Source organism: Rhipicephalus sanguineus, chromosome 9 (assembly GCF_013339695.2).
Source record: "Rhipicephalus sanguineus isolate Rsan-2018 chromosome 9, BIME_Rsan_1.4, whole genome shotgun sequence".
Taxonomy (NCBI): domain Eukaryota; kingdom Metazoa; phylum Arthropoda; class Arachnida; order Ixodida; family Ixodidae; genus Rhipicephalus; species Rhipicephalus sanguineus.
In genome coordinates this window covers 147,307,209-147,322,243 of record NC_051184.2, presented here as the reverse complement: position 1 = coordinate 147,322,243, position 15,035 = coordinate 147,307,209, and the positions used below count along the sequence as shown (strand labels likewise).

The following is a 15,035-nucleotide window of genomic DNA, read 5'->3' as shown; positions in this document are numbered from 1 at the left end:
GACCAAGGAAGCACCTGCCGCCGACTCTCCCGAGCCAGCCGCTTCAACTACGGCCTGCGCTGCCACGGTGCCTCTTCCTGAGACATCGGAGGAGGAAGAGATGAAAGGAAGCGGGGCCGCGACGAGGTGTCGGATGGCCCGCACAAGCAGGCAGCAGCCAACACAGCCTCGCCCGACGACTCGCGGGATCGCCCGGCGAGCTCTCCTCTCCTCACGGGACTGAGCTCCGGCGGCAGCGTGGAAGCCTCCCAACGGCTCGCATCACGATCGCCACCGGGCCAACCACAAAGAGGACGAGGAACGAGCGCAAGGCTCGGAAGAAGCACCGGCAACAGCTGCGCCACTCTGAGCCACGCACAGCAGAGGCCCTCGCAGCTCTGAGGCCTCGCAGCACCCTGGTCGTCGTGCCGCGCCTCCACCCAAGCCCACCGCCTGCCGAGGAAGACTTCGTGACGGTCGTCTGCGTCGTCTCGCTGCCGACCCAAGGGGCCTTGGGGACGCACGCTAGTTTTCGATTTTTGGGCCTTGGGCCAACGCCAACGCAAGAGCCCAAGAGTGGCTTGGGTTCTGCGCATACGCCCTGGCGCATCGCAAGCTTCTTGGGTCCCCAAGCTCCTTGGGGCCCCAATTCTCAAAGTCTAATGATTTGCGGCAACGTCTGCAGACGCCCTTGTGGTTCCCCACGTTGACGAGACAGTCCCTAATGCTCCACACTGACGCCACAAATTGGTCACGAAGTTCTTGTGAAGCGACATGAGGACGCGGAAAGAGCGATGCAAGTGGAAGTTTTTCACGCACAGAGACAAGCTACTCAACCACTGAAAAAGAATGTCTTGCTGTGATGTGGGCTGTTATGCAATTTCGCCCATCTTTCTACGGCTGGTCTTTCAAGGTTATCAGCGACCACCGTTTATTGCGTCGGTTAACAAATCTCAAGGGTCCTTCTTGTCGATTGGCATGCTGGACCAAGCCTTAGACAGCAGGAGTTTGGTGTGACGATTGTGTACAAGTGGGGAAGACGACACGCGGACCGATAGAGTCGGCTGCTGCTCTCGATGAAAAGACGGCACCAGTGCTGTGTACTGTGTTTTTAGCTAAATTTGATTCAGCGCTAAAGCAAGCACTTCATTATGCGCGTGTCGTCAAGGTGTATAGATACGTTGATGATTTCTTAACCTTTTGAATCTTTCACTTATTGACCAGCTTGAAATTTTAGATGTCTTAAGAGCCTGCTCAAAGAATACGGCATTTACTGAAGAAGTCCCAGCTGACAAGACCATAAGGTTTCTACATTTAGAGATATCCTTTTCATATGACGGACACGTGCGCTGGAAGTGCGCCCGAGATCTAAAAAGGCACTTCTGCCTTTCGCATCCGCACACTCGAAGCTGGTGAATCGGTATTTTGTGAATGCCCTTAACAAAAGCTATCCGCACGCCATGCAGCAAAGCCTGGTCGAGCAGGTGGATCGGCTGAGAGCTTCCGGGTTCCCGTCGCCACTTCTGCTGTTGGTCGGTCAAACGTTGGCCAGGAAAATGAAAAAAAGAGAACACGTAACCGCGGTCACTAGATGAGACAAGTAAAACTGAGGTGATGCCATACTTTCACAAGACCTCTCACGGGCTAAAACGAGTGTCCCAAAAGTTGGGCGTGAACCTAATGTTCTCAGCCACCCCCGCAAGCTGGCTGGCCTTTGCAGCCGCATCTCAAGCGGTGAGCGCAATTCAGACTGCAAAACCAGTCACCGAACTGTTTTAACTAAGTGTGGCGTGTGGGTAGCTTATTCGGTCCCCGCGACTTGCGGGAAGGTTGATATCGGCCGGACGGGGCAGTGCTTGAATGAACGCCTCAAACAACATGCTTATAATGTACGCTTAAGCAGAGGCAGCAGCCTAGCGTTGCATGTGAAGGAATGGAGCGGTTGCGAGCCTTTGTTTCGCCAAACCAGCATTCTAGGCAGGGGAAGACTGAGCAAGGTCTATTCATACAGGTCGCGAAACTTGTAAACGAAAAAACGAAAAGTGGTCGGAAACCTGTTGCCACAGACATCAACGCTCAAGCGCGACTAGATGAGGAGGGGACAAGTAACGAAAACCAAAAACTTTTCGAATGCTAATAATTGTCCATATGTCAAAGTAAACTAGAAAATTACTTTGCGTTTTATCTCACGCTTGACTAAATAGTTTATTGCCTCACTTTTTGGTCGAGCGCCATAAATGAGGGGCGTATGCAGGCAGTCTGCTATGTGGGCTTCCGTTTAGTTCGGCGCATTGTCGGGTCAACGAGGCATCGCTCACTTTTGCGCGGTGGTTTTGTGCGTATCTTCCGTAGCTTATTTATTTGTTTATGTGTTGTCTACTGGCGTGACACTTCAGAGAAGCTGAACTAGCTCACAGAATGTGTAGACAACCGCTCCTGTGACTGCAGACTGCTTTCGCTGGCGCACGGCCGGCATGCCCACGCCTTTCGCGACGGTGATGGCGGCACGCTAAGCGAAGAAACGCTGCACTCTAAGGTTGCCAAAGTGTGACCAAGGTAAATGTAACTGGTAGCGAAGCTTCCATAGAAGCCCATACGTTCAGAAAATGGCCGCTTATCAGCTGCTCATGGGGCTTAGCGCCATCTGTTTGAGGAGGGAACACTTCCGGCGGAACAAAAAAACAAAGCGGATGTGACGCAATATCCGGTGAAAAAGTGACGTCATTTTCTTGGCACTAGCGCGAAATTTGACCTCAAGGTAGTTTTCTTAGACCCCTGATCGCTAAGGACTCGCGCTAAGGACTCGCGCTAAGGCAAGCCGAGAAGTCGTTGACCAGTGCGCTTGACGCTAGCGAAACTAATATCGACTAATAAAACTAATAAACAGCGGTGTTTAAGCCTTTTAATTCACCTTCGTTTTACCACGAAACTTTATTCTGCGTTCGTGTCACCTTCGACAACGGGATTAAAGTAAGCAGCAGCGTACCTCTCATGTTTGCCGCGTTGCATTTATTTGCTTGGCAGGGGCCCTAAAGAGCGCATTGTTTGTGTGCTTCAGCCCTAACGAGAAGAAATGACGCCTCGTTACGCCACAATGATGGCATTTCAGCTTTATTCAATGGTAACAATAAGGTAATCTTATTACACCCTACACTATGAGCAACAAGTGTTGTTGACACCCTACACAATGAGTGAAACCCTACAAAATGAGCAAACAGTACTAGACCCCAGGGGTCTAGCACTGTTTTTCTCCGTGACAGTGCTGGCTCCCCTGTTCCGGAATCTGAGACTGCTGTTGCTCTAAACACTGCTTTCTGTTCTGTTTTCACTGATGAATGCCTCGAAATTCTTTCTCAGTCGCCACCGTCTAATTACCCCCCCCCCCCAATGGAAAACATTAGTGAGTCATTAGTGAGAGTTAGTGAGTCACAACATTAGTGAGAATTAGTGAGTCATTAAAAATTCATCTTCGCGTGGCATTGACGGCATAAACGCTAAGGTATTAAAAAACACCAAGCATATCACCAGTCTTTTCCTTAGGTTAATATTCCAGCAATCCCTCTCCACTGGATCAATCCCCTCTGACTGGAAAGTTGGTAAGATAATTCACATTTTTAAGAAGGGCGACCGTACGAATCCTACCAACTACCGTCCCATTTCCCTTACCAGCGTTTCTTCTAAACTAATGGAGCAGATTCTACATTCACACATTGATAATTTTCTGTCATCTGTCAGCTTCTTTCATCCTAACCAGCACGGTTTCGCAAAGCTCACTCTTGCAATACCCAGCTCGTCTTATTCCTGCATGATGTACATTCTCTAACCTGGATCTCAACATCGCCACTGACGCTCTCTTTTTGGACTTCGAAAATGCCTTCGATAAAGCATCGCACATTATTCTCATGCATAAAGTTTCGCGCCTAAAACTACACCCCAACACAGTTAATTGGATACGTGAATTCTTGACCGATCGCCTTCAATTTGTTTCCACCAACTCATTTTCCTCGTCTCTATCCCTTGTTTTATCTGGTGTGCCGCAAGGCTTCGTACTTGGACCGCTACACTTTGTCATACATATTAATGACCTTCCTGTTACTTTATCATCAAATATACGCCTTTTTGCGGATGACTGTGTCCCGTATCGTCCAATAACAAATTCCATAGACTCCTCCTCTCTGCAGGATGACCTCCTTGAAATCCAGGTGTGATGCAACCAATGGTACATGTCCCTCAACATCAGTAAGTGCTCCCACGCGTCCTTTCATCGTCGCCGTAACTATTTAGCGCCTTGTTACTATCTCAACAACAACACATTAACCCAATGCAGGACATTTAAATACCTAGGAGTAAATATATTTAGTGATCTGTCCTGGACCCATCATATTCTCCAAGCAATTAATTCCTGCAATCGCCTATTAGGTTATCTACGCCGTAACCGATCATCAGCATCCCCTGCAGTCAAACTACTCGCATATAAAACGTATCCGATCCAAACTAGAATATGCCTCTGCTATTTATGACAATCACCAAGTTAATATAAACAATTCCCTTGAATCGGTCCAGAACCGCGCTGCCAGGTTCATTCTTTCCGATTATTCCTACAGGTCAAGTGTATCCGCCCTAAAATCCCAGCTCTGCCTCCCCTCACTTTTTTCTCGCCACAAGACTGGTCGTCTAATATTATTTTTTAGGTTTTTTTCATTCGCTGCCTCCAGGAAACCAAATCATCACTCCTGCACATCGTTCCTCTCGCCACTCGCATCGAAATGCTGTATCCACCACGTGCACATACGACCACCTATCGACGTTCACTCTTCCTGCATACTGCCGGAGAATGGAATGCCCTTCCATCAGATATCGCCCTCATCACCGACATTGCGCAATTCAAAGCTGCCATTGAAGACCATCTTTCAAGTCATGAAATCTAACCTGACCCGCCAGTTTTTTCGTTCGCCCACCCCTCATGTAATGTCCCATGTGGGACCTCTGAGGTATTATGAATAAATGAATAAATATGTACAAAGAGTGCGTACACTATACGTGAACTATGTTTTGCCTTATGTTCTGATAAATTAACCTTACGTGTAATGTATACAGGCATGCGAATAGTAGAGCGACAGATGACTTAGCAATCTGCTCACCGATAACAGGAAATATAGTAGGCATTGCGTGTTCACGAAGGAAACCGGGCAGCAGAAATACTGATCCATGAAAATCCAGCAAACACTCTGCTCCGAACCGCTGCTCCGGTATCTTATCTAGAAAAGATGGGTCGCCAGGCGTAGGCGTATTGCCACTGCGTCCTTGCACAACACATCGTTTCCGCGGGTACCGAGGAGAGCGTTCGGCGTCAAATGTTAGCCGCGTCGTCCCGTTGCCTGTTGAACACCGTAATTAGCAGGTTCACCAAAGATGAAACATACCTCGCAACTCCGCGCACAGCAAAAATCAAATTCTCACCACAATACTTAAGAGAATGCATGCAATTGCGAAACACAACACGTGAGGGGGCGTGTCGTTGCAGACGAACATACGAGCGCGACTGTCCATGCACCGCAAGGGCTACACTGAATGACAATGGCGTGCGCCTCTCTTCAGGCGGCGCTAAGAAAAAGGTTTTTCGTAATAATTAAATACTCTCATACATTGCTGGCACATTGCACCTATATAATATTGTTCGGGAAATAATGTCACTTGTAGGTATGCCGTTGGGCAAACTCTCGAAAAAAAATAAATAAATAAAACATAACGATTGCTTCGCCCTTGAATAAAACGTGGTTTTTCGCTATTAGTGTTTGTTCCCTCCAAACATAGTCGCGCTTCAATCGCAGCACCCATAACTCCCCTTGCTGCTGTATTTGGCAATAGGTTCTGAACCATTTTTCGCCCGAAATTCGCGACCTATTTGGATCGACGTTGGTGATACTCTCAAGGCTGCTGTTTCGCTCCAGTGGTTTTCCTCGACTGGGCAACGTGAGTTTTTGAACTATTGTGCTATTGTGCTCGTGAGCAGTTGTATCATAATGTCTTCATATGCAAAGCATTTTTGGCGTACATTGCAAATACACTATTTGGCTAATAAAACAAGCTTGCTTCCTTAATTTTTCTTGCTGATTTTCTCGTTATTGCATTAAGCTGGGCTAGTTGGTATTGATTGTATGCTTCTATATTGCTAGCAAACACGCACAAAGGAGCGGTTGATTTTCCTTTTCCCTCACACACGCCATTGGCGAGCCATAAAGACGCGAGAAAACCATCTAGTTATCGAAAGCATGTAAAAAGGTCAACAATTCAAGAAAAAATTCAATTTGGCGCCTTGTAGTGCAAATGCGCGACGTCGCTACCGCTTCTGGTTGTGACGGTATACTTCATTGTTTAATTTTTAGGGGCGTAGCTCCTCTTAGTCTAACCTTGTCACGTCTCCGTTGTCCGGCGTAAACGGATCTCCCGTATGATGCAATAGATGGCGCTGTCTCATAGAAGTACATAGAGTTACTGTATATGCTACCTTTAGGTAGCAGAGTTGCGCATCTGTCTTCCAACGCCGCTAGCAACCATGCATTGCGGAGAAGCTGCCGCTTGGGCCAATTTTTTTATTTCTCGACGCCGCCACTGCAGCGAACTGAATTAACACTAGCAATCGACAGCCAATGTTTATCGCCGGCCTTCGACACGCCATACAGGTTAATCGGCGTCACGGTAGGCATGTCGCCTGCAAAAACGAAGTGCTACTTCACCGCATAACTGTGGTTGCTAGCCGGACCTATGCGCAACTCTGCTACCTAAAGGTAGCATATACAGTAACTCTAGAAGTACATACAAACTGCAGTTCAGGGACGATATTCTAGATGGCGCTGTACACAATCTGTGTCGTCATCACCATTTCTCGTCTCATTTCCTAGATGGCGTTGGTCCAATAGAATTGTGTGCAGTATGGCGCTTGTGTGAATCGACAATAGATGGCGCTGGAAGTGCCGCTGCTCTCCGATTGGCTGCTGCGCGGGGATACGCGGGGAGCGAGCGCCTCTCTCATTCTCCTGGATCGTCGCCGTATGTGTCGGATCGTTGGGGGAATGAATGAAACCACGTTTATTCCACTTTGAAATGCGCCGAAGGCGCTGCGGTGGAAAAGGGGGGGGGGGGTATTAGGGTAGAAGGAAGTGGTAGAGCTGCCTCCGCTTTATTATAGGACGTTCTGGAGGCAGCTAAGTGGGGGCCGCTTCAATCTTGTGGCTGTCGCGGAACCGATCGCCGACCGGTGGTGCCGCTGGGTCCTGGAGGAACAAGAGGAGTGCTCGCCAGAGCTCGATGGCCCGATCCGGAAGTGTGGGATCCGGACAGGCCCATGTCCGGAGAGAGGAAGGCCAGGGTCCCCGCTTTATGGTGGCCAGGGCACGAACCCGGGGTGAGATGTAGAGGTACACTACCAACACAGGTGGTTGAGGTCCGAACGGCAGTTGCATGTGGAGCAGACACCGGTTACGGGTGGTGGTGTGCCACCCCTGTGAAATCGGTTAAGCAAGAAAGGAGTAAGGAGTGTTCCTGTCTGAATTCTCCGAAGCAACACAGACTCTCGTCGTGTAATACCTTCGACGGAATCGACGGTATCGAGAGTGGATTGCCCACTGCTGTGAGGTAAGCGGCAAGACGTTGTTTAGTAATATGCTTTTCTGCGATCGGATCTGCTAGCTCGGGTGTGGTAGCTAGAAGAGGAAATTGAGTATAAGAGGCTCTGGCTAGCGCGGTGGAGAGATGAGCACGTGCTAATCTGTGAGCCTTCTCGTTTCCGGGGATACCACAATGTGCGGGGACCCAGAGAGAGAGAGAGAGAAATAACTTTATTGGGTCCAGCGGTTTGGGGAACAGGTCCCCGCCTAAACGGCGGCCAGTAGCCCTTGGGTCCTGGCGGCGTTTTCGGCCAGCTGGACGGCCCAGAGTTGCTCTTCCGGATCCGAGCTTAGCAGTAAGGCCTCCCACTGCTCATCATTATTTATATTGCGACCCTGTAGGGACGCCTGAGGGCAAGCCCACAGAATGTGTCGCAGATTCGCCCGTTCCCTGCATAGTTGGCATTTGCCATCGTATTGGTCGGGGTAATAACGGCTGTAGGCCACCGTATTCGGGTAAGTGTTGGTTTGGAGAAAGCGCCAGACCACCGTCTGTGTCTTATTGAGTCTCGGGTGGGCAGGGGGATACCAAGCCCTTGCCAATCTATAATACTTAGTGATTTCATTGTAACTGACCATGCGCTCCTCTCTCATCTCTGGCTGAGGCTGCTCACTGGCTCGGTGTGTGAGTTCTCGAGCCACTGTGTGAGCCGCCTCGTTTCCAGGGAGAGAGGCATGCGCTGGTGTCCATACTATTTCTATGTGCCTATTTATTTTGTGAGTGGTTAAAATTCTAAACGCCTCCGACAAGATTCGGCCTCTTAGAAAATTTCGCACCGCTGTCTTTGAGTCACTAATTATGTGTCTGGCCGACGTTGAAGCTATTGCCAATGCGATCGCTGATTCCTCTGCAGTTTCTACGCTATGCGTTCGGAGTGAGCCGCTGGCTTCTATCTTCCCCCTCCATTTACGACAGCTACAGCCATTCTTCGTTCATGTGGATATGTCGCGGCGTCAACGTAGACCACGTCCTTGATGTTTGCGTATCTAGTTCTGAGGGTCTTCACCCTCTCCGCACGCCTTTCTGCGTCATGCTCCGGGTGCATGTTTCTGGGGATCGGTAGAACGTTTATCCTTTCACGTATTTCTCGCGGTATGTCGGCCTTGATTCCCTGCTGCGTTGCATAGCCTATGTAGAGGCAGTCAAGTATCCTCCTGCCCGTAGGCGTCTGAGCTAGTCTCTCATATTGGGCCGTTTTGTGAGCTTCTATTAACTCATCTATGGTGTTGTGTACGCCTAATGCAAGTAGTCTGTCCGTCGGTGTACTGACTGGTATACCAAGTGCTTGTTTATAAACTTTCCTTATCAATGCTTCAATTCTTGCTTTTTCTGCCATAAGGAGGTTCAGATAAGGAGCCACGTATACTATTCGACTTATGGCGAAAGCTTGCACTATCCTAATTAGGTTAGACTCCTTCATGCCGCTGTGTCGGTTTGAGATTCTAGCGATCAGACGCATTGTTTGTTGCGTCCCTCTTTCTAATGCCTTTATCGTCTCATTATTTCGCCTGTTTGCTTGTATCTGCATGCCTAACACCCGAATACTCTCAGCTGCCGGTATTTGTTGGCCCCCCGCGGTCAGTCGTATTTTTGGCGTACCATTGTCGGTTTTACAGCCACTTCTACTTGGGTGGTAAATCAAGAGTTCTGACTTTTGCGGGGAGCATCGAAGTCCCCTATTACCCACATAGTCCTCTACTCGGCGTATTGCTTCTTGAAGGGTAGCTTCGATGTAGCCGTCACTGCCCCCTGACACCCACAGCGTAATATCGTCAGCGTACAAGCTATGATGTAGCCCTTCCACAGTGCTCAACGTCTCCGGAAGCCCTATCATGGCCACATTGAAAAGTAACGGGGAAAGAACCGAGCCTTGTGGTGTACCTCTGCTCCCTAAATTGAATTCGTCTGATTTTATCTGTCCAATCGCAATCCGGGCTTTTCTGTTTGATAGGAAATCTCTAACGTATTCGTATGTGCGTTTCCCTACTCCTAATGTCTGGAGGTTTTCTAAAATAGCTTCGTGCGCAATGTTGTCAAAAGCCTTAGCTTAATCTAGGCCTAATATAGCTCTGTTATCTCTTGTATTCGTGCTGCTCCCTATAATTTGGTGTTGAATTTGAAGCATGATATCCTGGGTGGAAAGTTTACATCGAAAGCCTATCATCGTGTGCGGGAAAAGGTTATGGTCATCCATGTATTTTACGAGAGGCGTGAGTATCACGTGTTCCATTAATTAACTTCGCTGTCCTGAAGCTCCTGTGCCCAGACCTCAATGCCCTCAATAGTGTCTCCATCTGCACTGGTTTGCTCCGCCCGTATTTTGCGGAAAAGATCCCATTCTACAATGGTCAGGTTCTTTCCCTTCTTTCGGGGGGGGGCCGGCATTTATTACGGTCTCAAGGATGAAATGATCACTACCAATATTTCCTGGGTATTTGTCCACTGTGCGTCGGCCATATTTTTTATAAATGTTAAATCCGGCGTAGTATCGATGCTGACGCTATTGCCTAGTCTGGTCGGTGTTAGTGGGTCCGTTATTAGGGTAAGGTGGGCTCTTTGCGCTTCAAGCCAAAGATTCCTGCCTTTTGGAGTGTCGCTTTTATAACCCCAGGTCTGGTGAGGAGCATTAAAGTCTCCCAAAATTACCACCGCCTGATGATTGGCTATAGTCAATGTTTTTCGAATGAGCTCTCCAAACCGCATTTTGTGACTTCTAGGGCTGCTATAAACATTTAGTATAAATAAGCTTCCTTCATGTTGTCGTCTAGGGATTATCTCGATTAGGACATGGTCTACATTTAAAATGCCCGTATCGTGCGTTAGAACCGCTAAATTTCTTTTAACTAGAGTTGAGACGGGCGTCTTCTCGTTCGGAGTACCATATGTTTTATATCCTGCCAACTTGGCTGGTCCCCCCGTTTCCTGTAGAGCGATGATATCTGGTGCCTCCTTGAGTTTTATGAACTGCTGAAGGTTGCCCCGTTTCCGGCGGTATCCTCGGCAGTTCCACTGCCAAATTTTGTACTGATTATGTGAGGCCATGTTGACTTGCAACTGATTCCCCGGTGGCCCTAGTGACGTCTGTCCCCGTGGGCCTATCATAAGGCTTGTGGACTTTTACCGGCCCTGTTCCCATCGAGCGACCAGTTTTTTGCATGCCCTCAAGCGTCGCAACTCTGGAGTCTATTCCTTCGATAGTTTGCTGCATACCAGCTAGTGGTATTTGTATACTTGCATACTGCTTCTGCAAGGTGTCTGCCAGTTCAGCTATCATGCGCTCAATATTTTCTATTCTTTCAGTTACTTCACCTGTGCTAGATTCCTCAGTATTTCTCCTCTTTACCGGAGGTAGACCTGATAAATTTTTGCCTGATTCCACAGCCGAATTATTCGGGAGGCTATCTGGCTGCCCTTTGTTTCGACGAAGTTCCGCATTTTCTATGCGGAGCTGGCGGATTTCCTCTCTATGTGCAGCATTTTCACGTGTTAACTTCTCGAGAGCTTTCTTAATATCACATATTTCCGCTTCTAGAGCTGACCTATTCCCGTCCTTTGAAGCAGCGGAGGCCTTATCTGCCCAGCTCACCGTTAAACCTTCTTCTGTTGGCGCTCCTCCAGTCCCGCTGGCCGCCTTCCCTGGTGACGTCGGTCTCCTCGCCCTCGATGTGGACCGGGACCGGACTGTTGATGTAGAACGTGACCGGGGCTGTCCTTTGTGTTCCCGTTCAGCTGATGGAAGTCCTGGGAAGGAAGTGGAACGGCTTCTACTTCTGCTTTCGCTTTGTGTAGAGGACGCGGAGTCATCGCTGCGTTTCTGAGTGTCTTGCTGTTGGTTCTGTACACGCCCCCAATACCTTTTTTTTTAGTATATACGGTGTTTTTGAACAGCTCGCGGCACTTCTTGTCTCCTGTGAGGTGCGCCTTCCCGCACAAAGAGCACCTTGGGTCACATTGGTGGTCCTCGGCGGGATTCAACATCCTGCAGCCTCTACATTTCTTGGTATTGGGTGCCGGGCAGACGTCCGCTCGGTGTCCTAGGCGGCCGCATGTTGTACACAGCTCGTGCTTTTTTCTGTACAATACACAGCGGTATTCAGCGCCTCTGTAGTACACGTAGTGTGGTACGCTAGTGCCTTCGAACACTATCACTACACAGTTCGTCCGCCCCATGCGTCTTGCGTGGAGAACTGTCGGGTTTCTTCGATTAACAAGGCTTCTCTCGATGTCTTCTTGTTCATCGTAGGCTGGGATTGCCTTTATAACACCTTTGGAAGTGTTTTCAGGCGCTGTGATATAGGCCGCCACACCAAAGACGCTTGTTCCTATCGGGATCTCTTTTAGTTGGCTGTTACGCTTCGCGTGTTCCAGCTTCGGTGTGCTCATGATGAAAGTGTTTTGCCATGCGTTCACGCGGAGAATATCTTCCTCCGCGTCTGCGATAGGTATTTTTGCTGCACGCAGTACGGCGTCTTTTATACTCGCAGAGCTCTGCGTCGTGTCAGATCCCCCTCTGGGTCGAATAACTACCTTGTAGTCCTCCTCTGGCAGTTGCGGCTGTCGCGGTGCCGGCGTTCTTGCTTGCGCCAGCTGTCGCGTCTGATCTCCAGCTGACGCGTCTCGTCAGTCATCCTCGAGCTGTCGCCGATACTCGAGCGTTCCTTAGTCCTAGATTGTCGGCGGGTGTGTGCCGCCATCCACCCTGGATCATCATATTTCTCCTCGGAGATTGTCTCTGCCTCCACTCCAACGACGTCCATATCCTCTGCAGATGGCCCTTCGCGGAGAGGGGCCGCGTCTCCACTCAGGCCAGGATGTGGGAGACCCGCCGATCCAGCGGGTCAGCGTCGTCGCTTGCCAGGTGAGGGTTAGCGAGGCCGCCGGCGTGGCGGCTCACGAAGGTCGGTGTTGTACCCCAGCGAGGGGCCCTCTTTCGCAAAAGTTGTCCACGGAAGGCGACGATCTTCCGGCGTGTCTCTTCGTCGAAGAACTGCTCAGATTCTTGAGTTTCCGCTCGCAATCATGGAAAATGTACGGAGCCCATGGATAGCGTGGCTTCTCAGCGTGGCCCCCAAGCGGCCGACCCTCGGGACCCAGAGGATGGTGACATCGTGACCGCATTCGCGGAGTAGGCGCGCCTGGTGCCGGATCTTCTGCAGTACAGGGTCTGTATAAAGAACGTTAGCACATGCCCGATGGGCACCCTGTGAGTCTGTGTACACACGATGATGAACGGGTTAAGTTTCAGATGCAGTTTCGAGGGCCCACTCCAAATAATCTAGGATGGCCACTAGCTCTGCTCGGGTGCTGTACATGGCTTCTGCTGATACATGATGGCGTCGGTTCTGATTTCCGTTTGTCTGGTCGTACCACGCAGTGGCATAACAAGTCTTACTGGTGCCGTCTGTAGGAAAGGCAGCGTCCGTGTATATAAGCGTTCAGTGAAAGGGAGGGAACTCGTAGCCTTAGCATGCCTCTTGGCGTAGGCGAGGCGCCGCACTCGCTGATGAGGATCCATATTGAGTGGAAGTGGCTTGCCATCGGTGAGGACCGTGATTTCCCATGGCGGCGTTTTGTTGGGCAAAATGGAAAGTGTATGGATGTCATACCCGAGGATGTCATACCCGATGTGTGTCGCCCGGCGTTTGTTGCACGAAGCCTCGTCTCCTGTGTTTGGATGTGCACGTCGATGAGCTCGGACAGGTTGTTGAGCTTGCTACAGCTCTTGAGCGCATCGAGGTGTGTGTACCTTGAAAGTCCAGTAACAATGCGTTTGGCCTCGTTGAGTAACCGGTCGAGCGCGAGCATTTTCGTACGGTTGACCGGATGATACGGCAGTCCATACATGATACGAGAGACGAGAAAAGCTTGAGCAAACTGCCGCATTTCACGTTCGTTGACTCCACGAGTACGGTTAGAGATTCTGCGTACAGCGTGCAGGATTTGTTTGCTTGTCTTCGTAACGCGTTGGAACCAAGTGCTCGCCGTGCAATTCTCATCTAAGTGCATACCGAGTATTCGGATAGTAGATTTCCGCGTTATGGGTCGATTACCGATGTAAAGTTTAAACGACCGCTTTTCTTCCTGTTTGACAGAGGTGGATCGGCCCCCATGAATGACGACGAACTCTGTTTTGTCTGGGGCGGTTTGTAAGCCTGTTTCCAGTGCGTAGTCGTGAATAATGTTGAGGGCTCTTTGTAAGACATCCTCCTGCTCACCGATGGATCCTTGATGTGTCCACACGGTGACATCTTCGGCATACACCGCATGTTTGAGGTCCGATACGTCGGCAAGGCCGTTGGGGGAGCATGGACGATGCGCAGCGGCGGGCGCTCGCTTGGCGGCAGCCAGGCGGTTCCCGTGACGGTGCGCCCCAAGGACGCCGCTGGGAAACGGGCTCAACGAGAAGCGAATCCCGAGACCATGGTTGCTTCAGGAGCTTCGCCCAAGCTCTTCATCATTCACCCGTGGATATGCTGTAATTTTTTTTTGCTTGCTGTTAGTTGCCCCCCGATACGTAGATGGCGGCGGCGGCAACGAGCCGCCAACTACTTGACACATGGGCTTCTATGGAAGTTTCGCTACCAGTGACACCTTAGACTGAACGCGAACTGCTTGAAGCGTACCACATCAAATAGAATGCGCACGTTTGCATAAGTGAACCTTCTGTGCATATCACAGAAAAAGAGTGGCTGTTTCTTTCAGGGAGCAGCTCATTATCAGGCGGATGATAGGCTCCGGTTGTCGCTTGTGCGCTTGCGCGGGTTAGGGGGTTTAAGTGTGCGTGGATGCGTCAGAGAAGTGGTTGTAACTCTGGCGACGGTGTGTGCTTGAATGTACCTTCTTCTTCCTCTTCGTCCTCGTTTTCTCTGGTTTTTCGCATTTAAACATGAACCAACCGGGTCAGCATTTCATGATCTTCTCGTCATATCTTTGAGCGAAGACTGTTCAAGTCCGTGACCAATAACCAGTGTTATCGTGCCTTTTAGCCTGCACCGCCACAAAATTCAATATCAAATCTGGTAATTTATTTGCAAGAACTGCTGTACGATTCTGAGGCTCGACAGTAGCGGGGACTATGGGTCAATTGTGGCTTCGCTTACCCTCGGTATTTCTTGGCCTTGTATTGACTCCGTCTGATCACAGGGATCATTGAATACCATCAATCCACATTTTGTTACACTAAATCCTAGTCATAGAGCTTCCCCTTCCCTTTCGCATATATCCGCCAGCTGCTGTATATCCTCTCGACTGTCAGCAAATAAGACAATATCGTCAGCATAAAATAATCCTGGAATCTTCTGCTCAATCATCACGCCACCCTGTTTGTGTGACAGATTAAAACCAATGTTGCTACCTTCTAGCGCGTTTTCCATATTCACCATGTACAG

At 49.7% G+C, this 15,035-nt stretch overlaps 1 pseudogene; it reads right to left on the bottom strand.

The window, feature by feature from the left end:
* Window positions 1-7,184: 7,184 nt before the first annotated feature.
* Window positions 7,185-13,947, bottom strand: LOC119405902 (uncharacterized; annotated as a pseudogene).
* Window positions 13,948-15,035: the final 1,088 nt, after the last annotated feature.